This window comes from Anolis carolinensis, chromosome 2, assembly GCF_035594765.1.
Source record: "Anolis carolinensis isolate JA03-04 chromosome 2, rAnoCar3.1.pri, whole genome shotgun sequence".
NCBI classification, from domain to species: Eukaryota; Metazoa; Chordata; class Lepidosauria; order Squamata; family Dactyloidae; genus Anolis; species Anolis carolinensis.
In genome coordinates this window covers 180,106,733-180,113,459 of record NC_085842.1, presented here as the reverse complement: position 1 = coordinate 180,113,459, position 6,727 = coordinate 180,106,733, and positions in this window count along the sequence as shown.

Below are 6,727 nucleotides of genomic sequence, written 5' to 3'. Positions count from 1 at the left end.
AGGTATTTTTTCAACCCACACTTTTCTAGTTATTTAAGACATTTCTCAGAAGGAAAACTGGTACAGCACAAAGACAAATAATTTGATCAAGGGTAGTCGAATATGTGTTGCTTGAGAATTAAATATCTTTTAAGTGATGGATTATGCACATTTGTAAGCTGCACCTCTGACTTCCCTTACATAGCAATTTTGTGTGAAACTAACAAAAGTGATTTACCATACCGTAGTTTAAAACATCACAGTAAATCCCACCCCAGGGCCTAAGTACCCTAATTGCAGCATATCCTGTCTCTTCTTGGAAGCTAAGCAAAGCCAATTCACTTGGATGGGAAACAACAAATGAATATTAGGTGCTATGGACTATTTTTCAGAGGAAGGAACTGGCAAAAATCGCTCTCAGTACTCCTTGCCCAAGAAAACCCTATTAAATTCACAGTGTCACCATACGCTGACAGGTGAATTGAAAGTGTGCATGCATACATTCACAAGTTCTATCTGACAATGTTGCACAAATATAGTGAGGGTTTTTTTTACAGGTTTCAAGTAAATAGTGTTAGGTACTGAGTCCTACATAGGAAGCTGTTAGCGAAGGATGCTCATTTCCTTTGAAAGTGGATTTCCTTGTGATTATGACCAGATGCAAAGGAGGACTGGGCTGTTGTCCTTTTTGTAAAGGAGGAATTAGGCTCTCCTGATGCACACTGCCCTTTCAATCCTGTAAAGTGGTGGGGTGCTTTCCTAGCCATCCTGCCTATCCCAGTATTGCTACAGAAAGGAGTAAGGGCTTTGTTCTTTTCTGTTGCCTTTCTCAGGGTGGGGCAGCGGTGGGCATTTGAGCTCTGCAGGGCTACAAATACAGACAGAAACAGTTGCCAAATGCATGTGTGCATGCGCATTCTCCTTCGTTACCACTGGCAACAGGATTTCAGAACAACCATTAGCTGATTTTGCTTTCACCAGCAAAGCCATTGGAGTGTCAGGCAAGTGGACCCTGACCTCATTCATCCTTGCACCAATGCAAGGCTTTAAACAGTGAGCCCCATTGCTTTCTTGTGAGTAAACACACCCATATATGGCACACTGGCTGTTCCTCCTCCTCTCCATCACCTGAAGGAGTGGGAGATGCAGCCCTGTGGAAAGGAAAGAGGCCCACAAAACGCTCCCACTGGTCTTGCTGGGAGCATCTTTGAAGCTTCACCCAGATTATAAAATGAGACAATGTTTGACGCAACTAGGAGGCTGTTTTAGGAAGGCTGTGCATGGTTCTTTTGTGGTGGAGGATTCAGCCAGAACTTGAAAAGAAAAGCATAGGATAATATATTTTGGCAAATGGCAGATTTGCGTGAAGCTCAAAGGAGTGGATCGACGACAAATTGAATGGAATAGTGTTATGTCTCTCTACAGTAGTGTTATGTGCATATGTTATTGCACCACCTGATGTCCGTTGGGAAGTAGCAGCAAGTAATGAAAGGACCGAGGCATTGACATCTCCGGCCTGTCCTCTGTTCGGATATCAGCCAACATGACAATGTCTTAAATCAAGAAATAGCTTTCTAAGATCTACAGAGATATTCATCGGAACACCTCAGCAAGCAAAAGTGGCAGGCTAAAACCTGGAACCTCAATCAGTGGCTGATACTGGATGAGAAACTCCTCCCTGGGAACACAAGACTGGTTGACTTGGATGGTGTTGAACAGATTGCTGTGGAACCACGACATGCTGACCCAATCTTAAGACATGGAGCTATAAAGTGGAGTCCATGACATGCGAGTGTGAAGAACAGCAAACCACAGGCCACTTACAACAATGCAATCTGAGCCCCACCACAGGCACAACGGAGGAACTTCTTAGAGCGACACCAGAGGCATTTGAAGTGGCCAGCTTCTGGTCAAAGGAAATTTAGTGTAATGCCAAGTTTTTAACTTTGTTTGTGATCTTTCTATACATTATAACTGTATTCTCAATTCACTTCTGACACGATAAAAAAACCCAAATAAATGTGCATCTATGTATATATACACTACACACACACACATATATTACATATATATGCACAGAGTACTATGTGTAGTCAGAGGCGGTCCACCGGCGAGGCTATTTAAGCGGCCTCTGGTGGCGCAATCATTCCGGGGGCGCAATGAGGCCCCCGGGAGGATGGCGCCACCCCCCACCTCCTTCTTCAGGCCTTGCAGGCCTTCTTCGGGCCGCCCGGCCCACTGGAAGGGCCGACGCAGGCTCCAGAAGGCCCGCCCAGCCCACCGGAAGGGCCACCGTTGGGGGTGATTGCCCTGGGAATCCCACTCATTCGGACTGACATGGCATTCAAGTTCACATGACTTCAACTTCCAATACGCCTTGTGATTGCAATGACTAAAGCGCAGGGGCAATCTTTGCAAGTGCGCAGCTAGAAATTAGAAAACAATTGCTTTCTCATGGGCAATTATACATCGCACACTCGAGTCGGTAAACCGCCTGATCTTACTATTTATGCAGAAAAAAAGACAAACCAAAAATGTAGTCAATCCACTAGCTATACAATAAAAATGATTTTTGGTAACAAACCTCTTTTACATTCCTTACCATTCATTCCACATAGACATAGCAAGGCAAGGCAGGGTATTGAATTGAATGATATGTTTTCTCGGTGAATCAATTTTCACTACAATACAGTAGAGTCTCACTTATCCAACATAAATGGGCTGGCAGAACGTTGGATAAGCAAAAATGTTGGCTAATAAAGAGGGATTAAGGAAAAGCCTATTAAACATCAAATTACGTTATGATTTTACAAATTAAGCACCAAAACATCATGTCTTACAACAAATCAACAGAAAAAGCAGTTCAATGCACAGTAACGTTATGTAGTAATACTGTACTTATGAATTTAGCACCAAAACATCACAATGTATTGAAAACATTGACTACTAAAAAAATTACAAATAAAGATAGAATTGCATGAAACGAACTTACAGTAACAACATTGTCAAAAGTTAAATTCGTAAAAAGCTCAGTCCTGTGAAGATTTTTTTTTAATCTGTGATCCTTGCCTGCATAGAGAAACAGCTGTGGATCTGGGTGGGAGGCAGACTGCGTTGGATAATACAGAACATTGGATAAGCGAATGTTGGATAAGCGAGACTCTACTTTTGTTTACTTTCACATTCATTTCATATCATACTGAGGCGCAGCGAAGCATGGCCAAGTTTAGCTAGTAATAAATAAAATTACTGAATCTGCAAAGAGGACTAAAGTAACAGTATAATTCTGTGCTATGTTGAAGTTATGTGGTTGTGTGTCATAAACACAGACAGACATTCAAGGGAATTGATGTTGTCGCATTTTGGGGGGATAAACTGTTTTTGTCTAAACTTTTAAAAATCCCAAAAATATATAGATGTGTGAATCTTTCTGAAACTTCTGGAGATTGATGCCCTGATTATCTTGTGCATTGTAAATTGCCTCTGCGTCTGTCTGTCTCGGTCTCTGTTTGATGTGTTTATGGGCATTGAATGTTTGCCCTATGTGTGTATAATGTGATCCGCCCTGAGTTCCCTTCGGGGTGAGAAGGGCAGAATATAAATACTGTAAATAAATAAATAAATAAATTGCATATAAAACTCAAACAGATAGCTCTTGTCATTTTTTAAAAAAAATGTTGTTTATAAAAATTATGAAAATTCCCCAAAAAACTGTGGATAAGTGAAACATTCTGAAATTTGGCAGGCTAACAGTGGTAAATGTGTTGTCGAAGGCTTTCATGGCCAGAAACATTGTGTTGCTCTGGGTTTTCCAGGATGTATGGCCATGTTCCAAAAGCATGATCTCTTGGTGTTTCACCCACATCTATGGCAAACATCCTCGGAGGTTGTGAGGTCTGTTGGAAACTAGGCACGTGGGGTTTATATATCTGTGTGGAAGGTCCAAGGTGGGAGAAAGAAGTCTTGTATGTTGGAGGCAAGTGTGAATGTTGCAATTGGCTGTCTTGATTAGTGTTGAATGGCCTTGCAGCTTTAAAGCCTGGCTGCTTCCTGCCTGGGGGGAACCTGCCATAGATGTGAGAGGAGAGAATGGATATACAGTAGAGTCTCACTTATCCAACATAAACGGGCCGGCAGAATGTTGGATAAGCGAATATGTTGGATAATAAGCAGGGATTAAGGAAAATCCTATTAAACATCAAATTAGGTTATGATTTTACAAATTAAGCACCTAAACATCATGTTATACAACAAAATTGTCAGAAAAAGTAGTTCAATACGCAGTAATGCTATGTAGTAATTACTGTATTTACAAATTTAGCACCAAAATATCACAATGTATTGAAAACATTGACTACAAAAATGTGTTGGATAATCCAGAATGTTGGATAAGCGAATGTTGGATAAGTGAGACTCTACTGTATAAACCTCCCTTGCCTAGTTTCCAACATACCTCACAACCTCTGAGGATGCCTGCCACAGATGTTGGTGAAAAGTCAGGAGAGAAAGCTTCTGGAATATGGCCATACAGCCCGAAAGACTCACAGCAACCCAGAGAATGGAACTTCCCATGCAGCCTGGAAAAACACAGCAATCCCAGTGGTAAATGTGTTCTACTATTGTATTACAATAGTAATACTAAGGTTAAGGTAAAGGTTTTCCCCTGATGTTAGGTCCAGTCGTGACTGACTGTGGGGGTTGGTGCTCATCTCCATTTCTAAGCCGAAGAGCCAGCGTTGTCCATAGACACCTCCAAGGTCATGTGGCCGGCATGACTGCATGGAGCGCCGTTACCTTCCCGCCGGAGTGGTACCTATTGATCTACTCATATTTGCATGTTTTCAAACTGCTAGGTTGGCAGGAGCTGGGGCTAACAGCGGGTGCTCATTCCGCTCCCGGGATTTGAACCTGGGACCTTTCGGTCTGCAAGTTCAGCAGCTCAGTGCTTTAACACACTTGAGCCACCACCAGGGGCCCGGTGTATTTAGTATTTAGTAATACTAAATGTATTACTAAATACATTTATTTACTAAATACTAAATACTAAATGTACAGTAGAGTCTCACTTATCCAAGCTAAATGGGCTGGCAGAAGCTTGGATAAGCGAATATCTTGGATAATAAAGAAGGCTTAAGGAAAAGTCTATTAAACATCAAATTACGTTATGATTTTACAAATTAAGCACCAAATTATCATGTTATACAACAAATTTGACAGAAATAGTAGTTCAATACGCAGTAATGTTATGTTGTAATTGCTGTATTTACGAATTTAGCACCAAAATATCACGATTTATTGAAAACATTGCCTACAAAAATGGCTTGGATAATCCAGAAGCTTGGATAAGCGAGGGTTGGATAAGTGAGACTCTACTGTATTACTAAATACATTTATTTACTAAATACTAAATACTAAATGTATTACTATTGTAGCAAGTTTTACTCCAATCGCTTTAAAAATGAGGGAGAAAGGAGCCCCATAAGTTTCCCCAATTATAGTAATTAATAATTATGCGCAATTAATAATAATAATATAATAATAAAACTTTATTTATACCCCGCCACCGTCTCCCCGTGGGGACTCGGGGTGGCTCACAATGTTACAAAAGTAACAGCACAAATACATTAACAATACACACAGTTTAAAACACAAGAAGATAATAAAACAAGTTAAAACAAAGATTTAAACAACAATAATAATATCAATAGTAATAATATCAAATAACCACCAATGCGATTCAGTCAACTTCAAAGGTGGTGTGATCGAGGTGACCCCCCCCCCCCCCCCAGGACTTTGTAAAAGATAGTTCAAAAATCAAGACTTTATGTTCTATATTCCATATATTTATAGTAGAAGGTGATTGAGATTTTTTACTGGAGTTTACTGTGACTCTCTGCACAAAAGGTGTTTGACCTTTTAGCCTGAGGCAAGGGATAACAACTTCATGAATTGTAAAATCATGCTGCTAAAACTCCACTTTTATGAATTTCCATGCTGGGTTCTCCAGATGTTATGAACTTCGTTCTTATCAAATATTTTCAATTGTTTATATCATTCATGATTCCCCTTTATGCAATGTAACTCACTTTTATGGATTCTCCCTTATTTCCATGAAATCTATCTATCTGCCTATATGTATTTGTACTCTTTGGGATCCCCGGAAAATATGTATTTTTCCCAGCATGGTTTATATTCCAACTTTATTTTATTTTTCATTTTATTTCATATAATTGTCAAGTCATGAAATCAAATAGGAAATATTTTGAACTCAACCTGAACCCCAGAACTTATCCCATTTCCTATGACCCAGGCTTCCCTTCCAAAAACAAAAGGATAATCTGCCACCGCTAAACCCAATCAAATTCAAATTGCATGGACAATATAGGGCTTGAGTCGCTGAATTCGGAGTGTTGACCTAAAGGTGATTCGCCCCAAGGCAAACATTGTCATATCTCACCCAAAGGAAAATCCAGGACACCTCAGGAAGGCGCCCTGCAGAGCCTGTCAATATGGCTCATCACCACCCATCTTTGCTTCCACCTCTGACACCCCAAGGCATATCTAAAATCTGTATACGTGACAGAAACCCGGACACCCTTGATTGCTGCCATTAATAAATTAAGCACCCTTTAAGAAATCAGTCTAGCAGGATTTAATCTTCCAGTTCCTGTCCTGTCACCTCATTGTTTCAATAACTCCCGCCTTCTCTTTCCTGATTGGCCCGAGTAGAGACAAAAGGCAGCTTCCT